The sequence below is a fragment of the Peromyscus eremicus genome, chromosome 6 (genome assembly GCF_949786415.1).
Source record: "Peromyscus eremicus chromosome 6, PerEre_H2_v1, whole genome shotgun sequence".
Classification (NCBI taxonomy): Eukaryota; Metazoa; Chordata; class Mammalia; order Rodentia; family Cricetidae; genus Peromyscus; species Peromyscus eremicus.
In genome coordinates, this window is record NC_081421.1 from 41,119,016 (window position 1) to 41,139,371 (window position 20,356).

Here is a 20,356-nt window from a genome sequence, read left to right on the forward strand (position 1 = left end):
TAAGCACATGGATGAGGGTTCATTTTATGTACATAAACTATTTACATATTTCTCTTTCTCTTGACAGAAATTACTTTGGGGGAAAGTATGTTGTTGAAAGTGATTACAATTATTTAAGAAGTACAGACTAAGAACAGAGACTTTTGTGGATAAATTAGATTTGACTAGTTATACCATGTCATATCCTACCATAAATGCAGGATTAAAGGTTACTTGATAGTCCCAATAAAAAAAGAAAGTGTTATTCACAAAGAAGATATAACTTGATACCTAGCATGCTCCAGACCCTGGGTTCAATTCCAAGTTTTGTTTTGTTTTGTTTTTTAAAGGAGAGAAAGTGAAATAGCTCAGTTGGAGGAGCACGCACAAAATTCTGTTTCCATCCCCAGCACTGTACAGATTGAGTGCATGCCTATAATCCTACTACTCGGGAGATGGAGGCAGAAGGGTCAGAAATTCTGAGGTCATCTTGCCACACAGCAAGTTTAAGGTTAGCCTGGGCTACATGAGCCACCGTCTCATCATCAACAACAGAAACCTCACCTATTTTCAAAATGTCACTATGATAATATAATTTCTGACCTCCTACCCCCACGAAATCCAACTCACTGACAGTTATTGATCCGAACAAAGCAATGGTGTGGATCATTACAAGAAGAAGATATATTCTGTGTATTATTTTCTTTTCTGGTTTTTTGAGATAGGGTTTCTCTGGGGAGACTTGGCTATCCTGGAACACTCTCTGTAGTCCAGGATGGCCTTTGGAACTCACAGAGATCCCCCTGTCTCTGCCTCCCAAGTGCTGGGATTAAAGGTGTGGGCTACCCTCCATCCAGCTCTGTATTGTTTTCTTTACAAATTACATAAGTTAAAGTTTTGACCAGAATATGGAGTATGGTAAGATCTCTTAAATACAGAAGACCAGTGAAAATTCTAGTGATGCTTAAATGAACTACCTGGCCCTACTTTTGACTTACATTTTTTTTAGCATATGTTATGTTGATTCAATTCTCTACTTAGGGGTTATAGATGTCTAATTAGGTGTTACATATGACTAAACATAGAAATTTAATTATTCCGTAGTAAATGCAGTTTGCTTAGTAGACAATGGCTTTGAAAACATGAGATCTTGTTGGAAAAGTATAATGAGATGAATCTTTGGTGATGAGAATGTCAGGACCCATGAGTCTATACTAACCATTGGCAAGTACTTGTCTCTAATATCACTGCCTGGGTAATTGTTATTTATCTAAATTATAATCTTTCTTTTTCTGAAATCAGTTAAATTCTCATGCTACCTAAATACCATTCTGACAAAAATTATTTTTAATCTACCAACAGAAAAGCAGAGTCCTTAAAACAAAAGAAGTACTAGTCATGGGTACGTACATAAACATCATTCTGTTGTTCCAAAGGGCATTTTCTGGCTCATGGGGATGATCCCCGTGATGACTATTCTTGGTTGTCAAATTGGCTACATCTAGACTTAACTAAAACCCAAGTGGCTGGGCACACCTGTGAGGGATTTTTCTCAATGAAATAATTTGAAGCGTGAAGACCCACTTTTGATTGGTTCTTCTGGGGTAGAAAGATATAACTTTAATCCAGATCTTTTGAGTCGGGGAGATCCATCTTTTATCTGGGCCACACTTTCTACTGGCAGTCTATATAAAGGACACAGAAGAAGAAAACTTCAACTACTTGCCTGCTTGCTTTCACTCTCACTGGTAAGTTCATTCCTTTACTGGCATTAGAACATACTTCATTTGGGATTATGGTGTATACTGAACACCAGCTGAGACATCAAGCCTCATGGACTGAACAGTTACTGGATTCTTGGACCTTTATTCGCAGACAGCCATTTTTGGACTAGCTGGACCACAGCCTGTAAGCCATTCTAATAAGTCCTATATATATGGGATTTATATATCATTCTCTCTATATATATTTCACTTTATAAGTTTTGTTCCTCTAGAGAACCCTGACTAATACAGTCCCTCTATATCTACTTCACATAACATCAGGTTGTTTATTAAATGCTCTAGTTAGATTCACTTTTTGTACGAGCCTGCTACGTGCCAATTATTGTGTCAAATGCCAAGTGCAATCAAGGAGAATACATATCGAGCAGTAGGCAGAGAGTGTTCAAGGAAAAGGGAACCATTCATGCAAAATCTTGAGGTGGGGAAGAGTTGGGCTGGTCCCAGAAACTGAAAGGGCAAAATGACATGAGATTAGAAAGACTAGCAAAAGGCAATCCATGCATGCCCTTGTGGGCACATTAAGAAATTCTTAACAGTCTGCTCTCTAGCTGGTTCTTAGCAAATATATTGGGGGCAGAGTCCCAAGAAGTACATCTGAGAGATCAGTTAGGATGGGACTGGCCAGAATCTAAGCATCGGCTTAAACTGAAGAGATAGGAGGGAAATAAATAGGAGAAACAGATTGGAGATTTTTTTTTTTTAAGAAAACCATAGGAATTACAAAGTATTTAGATGTGCAAGATGAAGGAATGGAAAGGTTTCTAGCTTGAATAAACTAAAGTACCATTTACTAAGCTGGAAATACAAAAATAGCAGGTCAGGCAAGGAAGATTTGAAATGATTCAAGAGTTTGTTTGAACCAGCCATTCATGGTGACATAACCCTGCCATCCTAGCTATTCAAGAGACTAAGCCCCATAGTGTGGCCCAGTCGCAAAAACTAAGCAAACTAGGGCCAGGGAGACAGTTCAGTGGGTAAAAATGCTAGCTGTGAAAGCCAGGAGAATTCAGTCCCTGGAATCCAAGTACTAGTCAAGTGCAGTGGTGTACGTCTGTAACCACTATAGTGCTAGGCTGGCAAGCCAGGAGGCAGAGACAGAGTCTACAGACAGCACTGGAGCCAGCGGGCCTGCAGTGGGAAGAAACACAGGAGCTAGAGACCCTACATTCTCAAAAACTGACAACTTGTAAGTTGTCTTGCAACCTCCAAATACATGCAGTGACATATGCGTGTCTACACACACACACACACACACACACACACACACACAGCCACATATGTGCAAATAAATATTAAATAAACACAAACCAAGAATTTGAATGAAGGTCGGGTATGTCATATTTCAGATGCTTGACAGAGAGCAAACAAAAGAGAGCCATATCAAATTTGTATTTACACGTAGAAGTTTGGAGCCTACTACCAGTTTATTATTAATACGTATTAACAGTATTGTTAGTGCATACTACTAGTATTTAAAGAGATATCAGAAGTCCGTATTTTGGAGATTGGCTGAAGAGGAGACTGTGAGAAAACAGAGAAGGAACAAAGAAACAGGAGGGAAAGCGGAATATGTCACGTAGCAGAGGCTAAAAGCAGGGGAGAATCAGCTGGAGAGTGTGCGGTTTGAATGCTGATGAGAATGAACAGTGACTATTCGGATGGCCTCCACCAGGGTCACTGAAGGCCTCCACCAGGCACTTTCAGGAACATAAAGAAGAATGAAGACTGATTGGAGAACACACAAAAGGGAGCGTTTTTGCATCAGCACAAAAGACTACTCTTTTTTTTTTTTTTTTTTTTGTAATTTAGGAGAGCACATAAAAAGGAAATTGAAGAAGAGGAGACAAAATTGGTGGAGGGAGACGGGACAGGAGGATGAACTAAGTTTTAGATGCAATGAGATTCAGTTAGCTACAGAGCGTGGTTTTCTTACAGAAGGTTGGATGGATTGAGCTTTAGAATCATGTATGTGCATCTCTCGTCCAGATGTCCTTTTAACATGCCCTACCCCCTTGTCCAGTCCGTCCTGAAGGTTGTGCAATAAAAGAGAAGACTTAGTACATGACCCCTCTTCCACACGTAAGTCCCATACTGCTCCTAAGCTGGGAACAACTCTCCTCCTCTAGAGTCTTCAAACCTCTTTGGTCCTTTACCTGAACCCTTGGGAATTTCCTGAAAGCTGAATTTTTCCAAGTAATATTTCTAGGCTACAAAGTATGCATTGGTCTGATACGTCAGAATGAGGAGCCATTGGAGACGTCAGAATGAGGAGCCATCAGAGACCTCAGAAAGCTGAACTGGAGACCTCAGAAAGCTGAGTGGGATATAGTATGTTTCTTTGTTCCTTCCCTGAGCTGTAACATCTCATTGCTGATTGTTTTCTGTACTTTGCTAAATAGATGAGGAACTCAATCCCTCCAGGAGCTAGCTAGTGTGGTCATTTAGACAATTCTTGAACCAGCACTTTCCTTCAAGTGAGCAATAGGGAGACATTATGAATGTAGAAAAGGCAGAGGACTTTGGGGGTGGGAACCATTAGGCCCAACTGGAGTCTCCTTGGCAATTTATGAAGACGGTTCAAACATGCTTCATGGGAATGCTTTCTTCTAAGAACATGTAGGTATATCTTATAGGCTTCTTTTTCTTTAAAAAAAAAAAAACAAACCTAAAAACAGCTCACATACACCTCCTCAAATAAGTTACCTATTTCATATGAACTGACTCATTTATCAACAGCAAATGCAGAAGTCAGTCATCTCATCATGAAGAGATAATGCGTACTATGTTCAGCTCCAGCATGTTGGAAAGAAATGAGATTTTTCATTGCTCTCTCTCTCTCTCTCTCTCTCTCTCTCTCTCTCTCTCTCTCTCTCTCTCTTTCTCTCTCTCTCTTATTTTTTGTTGTTGCTATGCTGATGGCATCCACTGATTCACACAAGGTTTCTCTGTCCTGAGAGAGACTATGAGTTTTGTACGAAGGAGACAAGGATAGGACATGGACAGATGTAGGAAAGAAAATTTTGGGATATGTCAATTATGTCAACCTCACTGTATTTTCTAGGAAAGCTTTAACAAGCTACCGGAAACTTGATGGCTTAAGCAATCCAAATCTGCTTTCTGAGTTCTGGAGACTAGAAGTAGAAACTAAGCCCACACCTCTTCTGAAACCTGTAGCTGATTCTATCCTGGCCCTTTCCTAGCTTCTGGTGGTATGGTGGCAACCTTTGACAACGCTTGCTTGCAGCTCTATGACGCTACCCTTCATCACCATAAAGCATTCTGCCTGAGGATCTCTTGTGCACGCTGCCATCTCCATATAAAAACAATCATATTAGCCTGGGGCCCACTTTCCCTCATTTTCACCAACTACATGCCTTTCAAACTCCTGTGACCTTATTTTAAATAAGGTCACATTCTGAAATATGATTGGTTAGAACTTCCAATGTATTTTTTTAGAGTCATAATTCAGTAATAACATTCATTATCACAGAAAGGAAAATAACAGTTAAAGACAAAGGTTTGGGAAGCTAGTTGTCCTCATTACTATTTCTGGGCCCATTCCACCCACCCTCTTTTAACAAAAGTTTGCTTCTTTGGGCCTCTCAACTGCATTATCCCCTTTTCTTCTGGTAGATTTTGTTATGGATGGGTTGATCAGTTACCTCTCTCCACAAAATTTTAGGGAGTGGGTTTCAAATTTTGTTGTTGATTTCAAGTCACTGGAGAATGTGGTAAAAATATACAAAAGCCTAGGCTCTATCCTCCTTCAGCGGGTCCACCCCGCTGTAAGCCATCTAAGCTCTGTAACTGTGTTTGAGATGATACATTCCAACTTTAAAAACCACTGACTTGGGCTCATGGCTTGCATTCGCTCTATTTTACTCTTTGCTAGCACTGAAGACTTCATCATCTACGAAAATGAGTCAGCCAAGGCCTCTATACCTTGACTCTTTCATCCTTAATGACTTTCTAGTCCATTCCACTAGAATCAGTTATTCTCACAGCCACATTCCGAATCTTGCCAGGATAAAGAGCGTTACAGTGATTGCGTTCTACAGTGCAGAATTAAAACATGAGTTCTTTTCACCCACTTACATTTTTTATCCTCCCCTGTAGACTAGTTATCTCCCCTTCCTCAGCCTCTTATTCCTATGGCAGACAACTAACCTTCACGGCTTCTTGCAAGTCATAAAATGTCTCCTGGTCCATCACAAGATTAGACTGTTCAGGAGGAGAGGTCATGGAGGATTCACTGGATGTATATAGGCACAATCTATCTTGTCAGTCTGTCGCGTCCGCCTCGACCAGCAAGGATGACGCGACACCAGACTCTTCTCTAAGCAGTTTATTCAGGAACCTTGAACAATCTTCTGACCCCGGGGAAAGTCTTTTTCTTCTTCTCTCTCTCTCTCACTCTCCCATTCTCTCTCTCATTCTCACTCACAGTCACTCCCACAGTCACTCTCACAATCACCCTCACGGGAAAGCCAGCCCACGCCCTTTATAGCCACTGGGCAATCAACCCCGTGGTGCCACGTGGACAATGCCGCTAGGGTCAGACATGTGCAAGCAAGCCAGATTAGGTCCAGGTGTGCAGAAGCAAGCCAGATCCTAGCCTTAGCCAAATAAGGAGCATCTGCCATCGGGAAGGCAGAAACCAGACGCCGCGCCATCTTTGAGGCACAGCCGTGCACGGCTCTCTACATCAGTCCATTATCACAGAATGCCATTCCTCACTCTCCATGGGGTGTTTGTGTTTTTGTAAATTTGGAGGAGCTATTCCTCTTGGTGGTGGTGCTGGTGATTTGTGGTATGGAAGATTGAAGCTAATACTGAGCTATATCCCCAGCCTGAGACTCCTCTTGGGTAAACCACCTTTGCTCCGAAAATGGGGGCAATGCTTGTCACCCACAGCTTCTTCCTCAGCCCCTGGATATCTATTGGGTCACACTCCCACCCCATGGGTACATTCTCCCTCCTGCCAGCTTTTAATCTAAGGATGCTCTATGTTGGCTCCACCACATGTCCACATCTGCCCAGAAAGACCAGTCATCCTGAAAGCCCAAGACAATAGAGACACAATTTAAAATAAAAAATTTTAAAAATTAAAGGAAAATAATGTCAGTTAATCCAAACTTAGGTTTATAACAATTTGCAGAGGCCTAAAAAAGATGGTTGACTCATAGGTTAAGTTTTATGGTCAAAAGAAGCAATGCTATTCAAATTACTCTTGCTATGTTCTTTATAGGAAAAAATTAAATACTTTAGTACTCAATGTTTCTATTTTTAAATTATTTAAAGTGTGTGGGTGTTTTGCCTGTATGTTTATCTGTACACCATGTGCGTGCCTGGTGCCTGGGAAGGACCGAAAAGGGTAGTAGATCCCTGACAGTTGTGAACCACGATATGAGTATTGGGATCAAACCCAGGTCCTCTGGAAGAGTAGCCAGTGCTCTTAACTGCTAAGCCATCTCTCCAGCCCAGTGTCTATACATTTTTTTTAAATTATAGTGTACTAAATAAAAATCAGTTTTACTTTATTTTTCCTAAGTTTATAAACAAGTTAATGTTTTGACAATGATACTTTTAAGAATAGCTTTATTCTTTGATGATTTCATACTTGTATACAATTTTTCTTGATCATATTCACCCCCAATTCCTCACTCCCAACTGCTTTTTTTCTTTTTTCCCTCCACTTACTTCTATGTGTTTATATGTGTGCGTATGTATGTACTATGGTGTTCATGTGAGAGTCAGAGGACAACTTGTGGGTGTTGGTTCTCTCCCTTTACTTGACAAGCCATTTCATGTAATGCAGGCTGGCCTGCGGACAATGACTTTGAACTGATCCTCCTGCCCCACCTCTGGGAATTACAGGTGGTTCCACTATACCTAGCACTCTACCATTTCTATGGTTATTAAAAGTGAGGAATGCTTGCTTATATCTGCATATATAAACATTTGGATATACCCGAACCATGTGATCTTGCTCTACATATAAAATGATTCTTCATCCCCTAAACGTTTCTGCATGTACCCCTGTATTTTAAGAGCAAAGGGTGGCCCATGTAGGTGGTTAGTGGTGATGGTGCTTGCTACCAAGAATAATAGTCTGAGTTTTGTTCTCAGGACCTACATGGTGGAAGAATCGGCTCTTGCAGGTTATCCTCTGACCTTACACGCATGCTGTGGCACAGGTGTACATACACACATAAAGGCTTAGAAGATGGCTCATCAGGTAGAAGCACTTGCCAACAACCTGGAAAGCCCGAGTTCAAATCCTCAGGACCCACATGGTGCAAGGAGAGCATCAACTCCCACAGGTGGTTCTCCATCTTCTACACATGCACACACTCACACACACTAAAATAAAAATACATGAATGAATAAATGGGAAAGAGAGAGAGAGGGAGGGAGGGAGGGAGAGAGAGAGAGAGAGAGAGAGAGAGAGAGAGAGAGAGAGAACATCTCTGTGAGTTTGATGCCATTTAGGGCTACATAGTGAGACCTTGCCTGAAAACAGAATTAAAACAAAATATGTGTTACCATGCATAATGATGATAATTCTCTTACCATTACTATAGTTGAGAAATTAATATTCCTGTCATATGTAGTATTATTACATGCATCTATTTCACCAATTATATGACTATCATTGTAATATTTGAAAATATTCACCATATAGATAATATCAAACAGCCTTTAATGTTCTTCAATTTAAAATAGTTTTATTGTCTTATCTCTCATGATATCAATATTTTTTCAGTTTTATAGGCAATTCTACTATTTGGGATTCATGATATGGACATTTCGGTTTTTGTTCTGAAACAGGTCTTGTAATTAAGCTTGAAATTCACTGTGGTGGTTTGAATGAGCAATGTCCCCCACAGGCTCAGGTATGTGAACACTAGGTCCTCACTGGTGGTGCTGTGGTGGAGGAGGTGGAGCCTTGCTGGGGGGAGTGTGGACAATATAGAAGATGTACTTTAAGACTGAGTATCATCTAACCTTTCACCTAGCAGTGTTAACATCAACTAGTAATCTTTTCTTTATCAATTATTATATTAGTTAGCCCAGTGATTTTTCTAATTCTATCAATCTGTCCACATTTCCTAGCCATTTTTCCTCTGTGAAGAACTTCCTCAGTGAAGTGTGGTGTTAATGCTTGTAATCCCAGTTCTTTAGGAGACTGAAGCCTGGGGAGGTTGAGTTTGAGGCCAACCTGGGTTTTACATACACCCTTGAGCCCTATCTCAAAGGACCAAACCAAACAAACAAAACAGCCCAAGAGCTTGCTCTCCTCTCTTACGCTCCCCCAACTTTTGGAATATTTTTGTCTATTTATGAATTTATTTTAAATATTTTGTAATGAATTGCCATTATTTCAATACCACTCTTATTGCTCTATTGTGCTCAGTAAGATTTCCAGTTTGGCCTCCATGTTCTTTGACCCATCCCATCCACTGATGAATGCATACCTAGTTATTTTTCAGTCAATGTATTGTATTTGTATAATCATAAAAGTAGCTCCAGGTCTTCAAGAATATTATCTTGTTCAAAGGAATTATCTTGCAGCAAAAGATTAAAGTCAATGGCAATCCTAAATCACCTTAATCCAATCCAACTGAGATACATAAGAGAACTTGAGAGAGAAGGCTTCAACTCTCTAGAATGGTTGGTCAGTTTCCAGCTTACCCCATCTTCCTAGGTAGTTCTTGGTTCCTAACCCAAAGCCTGACACCACACCCCTTGACCTCCTCAGATCTCAATTTTTATTTTTCTCACCATTAACTATCAAAGTTCTCCACAGCGTCCCAGCCACCTCTCTGAGCAAGCTGGGCTCAAGTGTTTTACTCACCTCTCTGGCTTTCCTTCTCCCGGATCTATTTCTGTGAGTCTTTCTTGTCATGTTACCTCTCAGCAAGCGAAACAGCCTTTAGTCTGAGCCCTGTGTGATGGAGCATATCTATAACCTATCACTTGGAAGGCTGAGGCAGGAGGATCTTAAGCTTTATTGAGTTCATGGTTAGCCTGGGATAGATAGTGAATTTAAGGCCAGCTTGGACTATATACCAGTACTATGTCTCAAAATTAACGAAATTAGAAAGTAATTATGGTTCAACTTCTATGCTTTTTCTTGGTAAGAATGTTATACTGAATTATTACTGAGACTGAAAGATTCCCCTGACTCCTTATTCCCACTCCTGCCTCTTTTTTTGAGACAAGGACTCACTATGTTCTGGACTGGAACTTGCTATGTATTGCAAGGTGGCCTAAAGCTTTTGACAATCCCCCTGCCTCTGTCTCCATTGTGTACCTGCATTATAGGCATACCACCACACCTGTCATCCCCTTATTACAGATTGACATTTGAAAATAAAATATGATCACATCATTTTTTTCTATTAAAAAATTTTAGGTTATTATCTTATTATTTTACATGTATGGCTGTATTGCCTATATGTCTATCTGTGTGCCACACACTTAGTGCCTATAAAGGCCAGGGAGGGTATCAGATCTTCTGGAACTGGTGATACAGTTGTAATTGACTGAGTAGGTTCTGGGAATCAAACCCTGGACCTATGGAAGAACTCAAAACTGCTGAGCCATCTCCCTAGACTCACATCATTTTAATTGAAGCATTTTGATTCAATTTTTCGTTAGCATGCCTAAATGTGTATATCCAAAAAATTCTCTCCGATCACAGACCTTCTTTATTTTCTGTTTCCAGGCACACTGGCTCTCTTGTGTACACCACACCTTCACAAATCTGACTTTTCACTCACTTGTCTGTTCATTACTAACTACTCCAGCTCATCGCTCCTTGATCTACTTGCTATCTAATCATCAGAATTCATTCCAATGTTTTTTTTTTTGACCAGGCATATCTTCCCCAGTCTAGATATGGTCTCAATTATGGAAGCCTGTACTTCCTCAGTGTTCAAAATCTATAATTATGGAGCCAGACAAACGGCTCAGTGCATAAAAGTAATAGCTGTGTAAGTCTGACAAACTGAGTTCAGCCTGACGACGACCTGAGTTCGATTCCCAGGACCCACGGTGGAAGGAGAGAACTGAATTCCAAAAGTTGCTCACAGACATACATCTTACACACATGTCCATCTTACACACACATACAATACATTTTTAAAAACTTAATTATATGTTGATTTGTCTGTCTGAATAATGTATATTATTACATGTGCTATATGAAGGCAGAGGTTTTGTCTCACTTGCTCCGACACTGCATACTCAGCAACTTCTTATAGAGGCAGTCAACAAAAGTGAAATAAAAACAAAGTATGTCAATCATCAAGGTTTTTTGTTTTTTTCTAGGTCACTTTATGCAACTAGCCCATTTATTTCCAGTAGGTCTGTACCTGGTGTTCTGTTGATGCAGCTAAAATTTCCTGGCTTTTCCCTTTGAAGTTTAAGAAAAACAGTTTTGGTTTCCATCTCTCTATGGTCACACAGATTTCATTTCAACAAGAAGTTATTTTTAACCAAAGAAACACTATTCTTCGGTAAAACTTTCAAACTAAAGATTGTTATAGTTTCAGTGTCAATATACCCACTGAATGTGGAGAAAAAAAACAATTTAGATTCTTGACTTCTAATTAGCTCTAACTCTTCAGAAAATGAAAAATAAAACCGTGATGAAGTCAAAATAATGCATACAGTAAATAATGTCGCAAATATTTTCTTTGGCTTAATATAGACTTCACTGGTACACTAAATTTCCATCTGTTTAACATTTGACAGTAAGAGACAGCTGTGTCTTTAAAGTCTACAGGCAAGAAGCCAATAAATAATAGGAATTCAAATTGATACTCTAAGTTTCTGCTTTAGAGACAGATTTAGCTTACATTACTATAAAGTTGCATAAGTTTATACCAATTTTTTATTTTCAAATTTAAATATGCTTGGCTTTGCTAGTTTTCTTTCTTTAGCCCTGGAAGAGCATGTAAATACCACCTGTTTCACTTCATCAGCCTGAAAGTCATTTATGACTCAATCAGCTTCCTTAAAGGGGGTTGCCAGGCCACAGTTGGGCAATGGGAGCTTTGCCTTAGCTCATATTCTTAGGGATTGCAGTTTGCCTTTGCTGGAGAAACATGGAATTGTTAGGCAGCAGGCCAGTACCACTCAGAACAACCACCTATGCTTGGGGTGAGGGTGGAGCATCTTTTCCTTTAATTGACTGTTAAGTGTGCCTCTTAACCACCCTTTGTTTTCTGTAAGGCAGAGAAACCAGGAACCAGCCCAAACTGTTGAGTCACTGTACTGGTCCCTTTTTAGGTGAATTAAAGTAAACTTGGCTTACTATAATACTAGATTCTCTGCCTGAGAAAATTACTGCCTGCCATGTTTTGAACATGTAATATCACAAACACATGACTTCCAGCTGAGCATGTGATGATGAGTCTTCCCTCTCGGAACATGTACGAGTGCCCCCCTATTGAAAAACCCCTGGCTTTGTTCAGAGGTTCGACTTTGGGAAATATCCCCAGCGTGCGTTTCACTTGCTGCAAGAACACCTTCTTCCCTTTTTATTTCCCGGTTGTGCTTACTGGCTTTGTACTCAGCAGGAAGCCAACCCATTGCATCCCATTTTAAAATGAATGGGCAAACCAAGGGCAGCCATACCTCGGGAGAAGACATCTCCCGTCTCTGCGAATGAAGACTGCCAGCTGCCTGCCAGAAGCAGAAACCAGCAGAGCTGCCAGGAAGAGTTTCAGACCAACTGAGTCACTTGGAAAAGACACTCTCCAGCCTGTTGAGCTGCCTGCAGGCTGCACAGTGTGCTTCAGGTTCCCAGCTTCTGTGAGCTGTCGCCCATGCAGGGTGGACCGCGGTGATGCAGCCATCTTTGAGTCATTTCAGCTCCTGTAAGTGACCCCTCACCCGCATTCCTGTAAGGAACCCCAATACAACTCATTGGTTCACCAAGTTCGACTTTGGTCTGCTAGGGTTCTCTATGTGGGGTGAGTCCCCAGGAAAAGTTTGGTCACATATCAATGCCAAGTGGAGAAAACTGTGTGTTTGCTATGTAGACTTAGAAATGAGGTCTTTCAGACCCGGGAGATAGTTGCTTGCTGCCAAGCTTGATGACCAGAATTCAATCCCTGGGATTCACGTAATGGAAGAGAGCCAACTACACACACACACACACACACACACACACACACACACACACACACACACAAATAAATTGATGCAGTAAAAATAATATAGTTGAAGACATTCTTGGTTACAATGGCCAACAGCTCCAATTTCTCCCCTAACGGATAGACTCCATTGTCTCATTGACTACTAGCACCTCTTCAAGTGTTGTCTAGAATGTCTCAATAACAATAACCAAAGCTACATTCTTCCTTCCCCCTCCTCCATTCCCAAAGCTTGTTCCTCCCAATGAAATGACAACCCATTCTTCTAGTTGCTTAAGTTACACATGGAATCATGCCTGGGTCTTCAATTTCTTTCATACTCCAAATTCAATAGCAAGTCCTCTCAGCACCTCTCAGCATGTATCCAGAATCTACCCATCTGGCACCTTTGCTATAGTTCCCACACTGGTTCAACCGCCATAATCTCTTGCCTGCCACTAGCTAATCTTGTTTTCATTCTTTCCACCCTACGAAGCTCTTCTCCACACAGAAGCCAGAGCAGTTCTTTTGAAATGTAAATGACACTGACTTTGGTTTTCTAGGTCTAAGCGGGATCCTTGTTTTCCTGGATTCCCCTCTAACATCCCAAGCTTGCCCCTAGCTCAGAACCTGTATGTGCTGCACCATTTACCCGGGAAGCTCCTCCTCCAACGTTCTCCTTGCTTGCTCCTTATTTTCTTCAGGCTTCTGTTTATATGTTTTCTTCTTAGGAAGGTCTTTGATGCTCACCACATGACTCCCCCGACCCCCCATAGCTTATTCCCTTTCCCACAGCACTCCAAGGATTTGTGGAGGAATGTATGATGAGTATACATTTTTATCTAGGACAGTCTTAATTTAACCTATATTGTTCAGATATAACTGTGAGTAATTATCATTCACATGCTCTTGTTTGCTGAAGTGGTTGTTCTAACCTTAGCATATTTTATCTTTACAGCTTTCAGCATCATCTAATACACTGAGGAAAATGACCTGTCTGTTTTTCCCAATTAGAATACTTCTAAGAATTTGCAATCTGTTTTCTTTTGTATCATCTAACACTTAGACATACCTAGAACATGGCATGCAAAATAAATAAATAAGCTTAGAATGCAGATGTTCCAAAATATGTGCTGAATAAATAAATGGGGTTACTGACTATCTGATATATATATATGTATATGTATATGTATGTATGTATGTATGTATATATATGTATGTATGTATGTATGTATGTATGTATAACATGTGTCCTGCTAAGAACCAGGGAGGACAAGCAAATATGGTACCTTTCAGCGCACAGGCCTCATCTGAGAAACTCTGGTTTGACTGGCTTTGGGTAAATATTGAAAACAGATATATAACACACACATACTCATGTGTGAAGTAGCTAAAATAATTCCCAACTACTGGCCAGGTGGAAATAATGTGGGCTAAACATTATTTACCTGGTGGGAGAATCAGAGAAAGGTAGATGGTAGGCACCAGAGTAATTCCTCCACTCTGCCAAAATCACAATTCTGAGTGTGGACATCAATGAAAAGCTTAAGCCATGTGCGTGAACCTGAATAACATAGTTGGCCAGGGTCCAATAAACTCAATTCCTAAATTCTGTTATTTGGTGAGAATGATAAAAGTCTTGAGGCAGGTGTGGTGGCCCATACCTGTAATCCAAAACTTGAGTGACAGAGGAAGGACTAGGAATTCAAAGGAAAAAAGGGGGGAATCTTTACAACTAATGGTTTGTTGTTTTGTTTTGGATGCTAAACAGTTAAAATGGGCGGCTCCTGACAATAGAAGAAATGAGAAATGGCAGCGGTGGCGCACATCTTTAATCCCAGCACTCGGGAGTCAGAGCCAGGTGGATCTCTGTGAGTTCGAGGCCAGCCTGGTCTACAGAGCGAGATCCAGGACAGGCACCAAAACTACACAGAGAAAGCCTGTCTGGAAAAACCAAAAAAGAAAAAAAGAAAAGAAAAGAAAAGAAATGAGGAATGGAGTCGTGGACTGGATGAAAATGAGCCACTCAAACCTACTCTGTTTATTTGCTTTGTAACCAAACCCATGCGCACAACACTAATTATATCCTTGGGATAAATTCCCACAAGTAGAAGGCTGTTAATTCAAATGATTTATGTACATGCTTACCCAGATCTTTAATTTTACTTGAGGATCTCACTTTTTGAAAAGCATAGAGTTTCTGATGGCTGGAGAGATGGTTCAGCGTTAAGAGCACTTGCTGCTCTTGCAGAGGACCTGGGTTTGGTTCCTACCACCCACATGGCAGCTCACAACCACCTGAAACTCCAGTCCAGGAGACCCAACTCCTTCTTCTGGCTTCTACAGGCTCTTGCAAGTTAAACTCACTTACATACACAAAAACATTTTGTTCAAGTAGGTTTCTTGTTTTATGTTCCTGTTCAATTTTAGATGTACTCCAAGTCGAAACAACTGAATTCCTAAACATTTTAAGGAACAAGGTTTAAACATAGTTCAAGAAGTCTGAGGCTAATACTTCTCCCTTCTAACAATAAAATTAATCTCCCTTCTGTATATTTCTAGCATTGTTCCTGTACATACCTGTTACCACAGTTTATGTACTTGTTTTCTTATTTAGCCACACTTTTAATCCACCTTCTCCCCGCTCTCAAGTCTTCGAAATGATGGAGAAGCCCTTAGAGCAGTAGGAGCAGCGGGTCTGCTCCCCTGCCTGTTCTGAGATCTCATTCCGGAGATCTGGAATAGGACTGGAGAGTTGTGGCAGGCTCTTCTGATGATGGTGGGTTCACAAGCTTCCCTATGACCAACTGAAAAAAGAGCAGAGGCTGTCTTAATGCACGTCACGTGACTACTGCGTAGCAATATATATTGACAAGGTACACTAAATCCGTTGAATGAGAAGTCGGGAAAATATCTGGGGCTTCTCTGGGGGCATCGCCTCGTATAGACCCCAAACCAATTATATTAGAAAGCACTTTCAGCCGGGCGGTGGTGGCGCACGCCTTTAATCCCAGCACTCGGGAGGCAGAGCCAGGCGGATCTCTGTGAGTTCGAGGCCAGCCTGGGCTACCAAGTGAGTTCCAGGAAAGGCGCAAAGCTACACAGAGAAACCCTGTCTCAAAAAACCAAAAAAAAAAAAAAAAAAAAAAAAAAGAAAGCACTTTCAGTATATGCAGCAAGAACTACTCAGCAGGTCCACCACACTGGAGGGAATAAAGCGCTCACCAGACTTTCTGAATCCTCCAAAAAACAAAAAAGTCAGTGGATAAACAGGCAACTTACAATCCACATCTCAGATAACCAGAAGAGCGTGTAAACTCGCTGAAACATTTTATCATTTCTTGTACTGGGATTCTATGTTTAATTTTCTCCTGGGTCTTTACCTTAGTTTCCCAGACATAAGTTCTTGCTGCCTCACTAGAGGCAGAGGCGGAAAGAAAGTGAGTCTCGAGAGTGAGAGGAGATTATGCCTAAGAAATTTTTTTTTAATGTGGTAATGGTCTGTCATCTTTAGAAAATATGACTTTTAAATATCCAGTTACCAAACATATGTAGGAAAAAGCTTAAGCCAACCTAAAGCATTAATTATTCACACAGCCATAGAAAACATGATAGCCTGAACTTAGCACTCATAGATAAGGAGATCCAGGCTCACTATTGTACAAGTGGCTTTGTTCTCTGTGTGGTCTCAGCTCAGCAATGCTAAAGGACAAAGCCTCTGTTTTCAAATCTCAAGTCTTTCCTGAGCTCTCCTGGTCATGTTGGTCATTGTTTCCTACTTGGTATGGTAACCAAAAGTAATTCTCTTTCCTGGAGAACGGTGTTGGGAAGTCAACTATTACTAATAATTGCAAAACCCGAAAGCAACAGGATACTGATATTTAGACTTGGTAACATTTAGACTTGATATTTAGACTTGGTAACATTTTGAAGAAAATGAGAACTAGAGACTTTGAGTCACTTGAAGTTTCAGAAAGAAACCTCGGTTCTTATGTTAAAATGTGTTCATTAGGAGTACTCTAAGAAACTGACTTGTTAAGCTGAGGCAAACCCAGAACCCAAGAATCATGAAAATTGGCATTAAAAAGAATGCTTGGGAATGAAAATATTTCCAGTCTATATGCATATTTCAAAAGAATTAAATGGTTTATAGAAATACCCACAAATAGAAGATCCACACACCATACATATCTGCATGGTATGTCTTCCAGTAATGCGAGAAATCCACAGAGTCTGTTTAAAGGGTGATGGAATTTATTAGGGAGGAAAACTCACTACAGCATGGGAGATTTATCGTAGGGTCCTGGAAAGTCGAGCTACAGTCCCACACTGTTCTTCCGCCTGGTCCATCTCAGCATCCAAACCCACGAGGGGGAGAAGAGAGACTGCATAGGAGCATCTCAGGTCTTAAGGGTAGCTGACAGGCCACGTCCCAGGGGCATGTACTTCCAGGTCATAGGCAGGTAGAGCAGTTACCTACTGTGTCTCCAGGGCTGTGCTTCAGGGTCATAGAACAGATATCTACTACATTCCAGTTTTGAGAATCATTCGCCAAGATCCTATATGCTATACATTATCCCTCTATATTTACTCATATTTAACTCACTGACCTGAATTAAATAATTTTTTAATGAGTTGAGGGCAGTGAGATGGCAGTCACAGTGAAAGCCTGGTGACATTGGTTTGATCCTCAGAATCCATGTAAAAAGTGAAAGGAGAGAACTGATTCCATGAAGTTGTCTCCTGATTTGTACATATGCTATGTGTGCACCCATAAACACACACACACACACACACACACACACACACGCACACACGCACACGCACACGCACACGCACGCGCACGCGCACGCACACGCACACGCACACACACACTGTGCTCCTCACACACGATAATAAATAATAATTTTTAAAAGTTATTTGACTGCCAGGCGGTGGTGGCGCGCGCCTTTAATCCCAGCACTCAGGAGGCAGAGGCAGGCAGATCTCTGTGAGTTTGAGGCTAGCCTGGGCTACAGAGTGAATTCCAAGAAAGGTTCCAAAGCTACACAGAGAAACCCTGTCTCAAAAACCCCCCAAAAAACCAAATAAATAAATAAATGAATGTTAATTGACATGTTCAGTGACAAGAACTAGTTAACTAAAACATGTTACCGTTACCCAGCTAGTTATTTAAAGTAATTTCCCTTCTGTATATTTTTAGGAGCTCTCCTGTGTGCATATATTATGTTACTTACCGAAGTATATGTGTTTTCTTACTTAGCCACACCCTTGCTAACTTGTGCTAACTTGGAAAGCTATTTATAGTATAACATTAGGTAAAATAATATAAATATGCACTAATGTCATAATGGTAAAAAAGTACTTGATAATAAGGCAGAGAACATAATTCTATCAACGTGTTAAAATGAGACTTTAGGAGATTAGAGTATGAGTATTGTTTCTTCTCTCTACTTCCTATTTCCTTTAATAAATGTTTCTTAATCTAATAATAATTTGAGATATCAGGACCTAGCAGAAAACGGTACAGGAGTTGATACATTATTTTATGATGGTGCTTATATCTTATGATACACAAAGACATGACTATCTAACTTGCAAACTATTCAAGCAAGAACACTCAGAAGATAACTTAGGACAGTTTATGTACTAGCCAAGACTGTTTAGCTACACACTCCAGGAAGCAGTGGAGTCAAATTCAGGCTTATTTGGGGGCCAGAAGTAGCCATTTTTAGGACTGCTGAAGCAGCTTCAGGATATCGTGAATGACCTGGGTTCCTTCTTTCTTTCCAAGCATCCTCAGCCTATGGCTTCCACCTTCATGTTTTCCACATTATGCCTTCTTTTATTTTTGTCATGAGACACTATTTCCATCTATGTGTCAGAAGAGAAGCAGGGTGAGGGAGGGAACTGGAGGGAAGGAGAGGTTCAGTATTAGAAAAATAAACGCTTTTCTACCATTTGAGCGGTTTCTAGAACTGTCTCTTATGGGTACCCATAACTGCATGAGATCTAAGGAGACTAATTTTTCAGCTAGGCACCCCGACACCCTTCTTCCTCAAGAAAAAAAGAGGCAGAAACATAATCTTTCTAATAAAGGAGAAAAGGACAAGAGGAACTTTATGGCCCAATTCTCCCCTCTTGTCATTCAAGGAATATACTCCTTCCCTCCCTAGAAAACCCCAACATTTCAGTCATTTATTATAGGGCGCTCAGAGGGCAGGCTCCAAGAGCCCTCGTGATATTACTGGTACTTCCTATCAAGTGTATGAACCGTGCTCACTTCAGCAGCACATATACTAAGGTCGGAATGGCAAAGAGATTAGCGTGTATGAGAAAGACAAAAATTTCCACGAAGCATCATATAATTTTAAACATTCATATTCCAAACTTAAAAAAATCTTTTAATCTTATGTGAATGATATTTTTGCCTACATGTATGTATGTGTACCATGCTTGTGCCTGATACCCATGGAGGTCAGAAGAGGCATCAGATCCCCTGGAACTGGAGTTATAAAATGTTGTGAGCTGCCATGTGGCTACTGAGAACAGAACCTGGGTCCTCTGATACAGCAAGCAAGTGCTCTTAACTACTGAGCCGTCTCTCCAGCCCTCCCAACTCCAACATTTTTTTTTTTTTAAACAGTATGAGAGTTCCAGCGTTCTGGAAACCAATAATTAAAGAATAAAACTATCTCTGGAAGTACATCTAATTATCAACCCTTAATTGAATTAAGATAAGTCACCCCTAATTTAAGCGACCCACCGCCTTTTATATAAATACCTTCCCGCTTAAATGCTGAACTTGGTCATGTGACTTGCTTGGGTCAATGAAATATAACTTGCGTGATGCACGCAAAAACTTCCATACTGAGGCTGGTTCTCTTGGAATGCCCTCTCTTGTAACCCAGATTATCATTTTATGAGGAAGCCTAAATCAGCCAGATGGAGAATCACACAGAAAAAAAGTTTTCATCATTGTATTTTCCACATCGTCAGCTTAGTTTTGCTTGAGACTCTAGCTTCAACCTCATGTTCTAAGACCTTTGAGTGAGTCTAGTCAAGCCCCAACCATCATGCCGTACAAATGAGCGACTGGTACTGTCCTGATGGAATTCCTGAGCAGAGAATCTGGAACCACCAACAAATCAGTTATTATTTTAAATAATTACATTTTGGGCTGATTTGTACATAGCAGTAACTGAAACATTACTAAAAGTATAAAGAATATAACAAAAAAATGGTTGGAAGAGAATGGAATTCTAAAAATAGCCCAAAAGAAAAGCAAACAACAAAATAGACGAGACAAAAAATAAATAGTAAGATGACAGATTTAAACCCAAATATGGTATGTCCAACCTGAAACATGAGGGCTGCATGTGTGCCTCAGGATTAACTTGGAATGCAGCCCAACGTAAAATTGTAAACTTACTTAAAACATTGTTT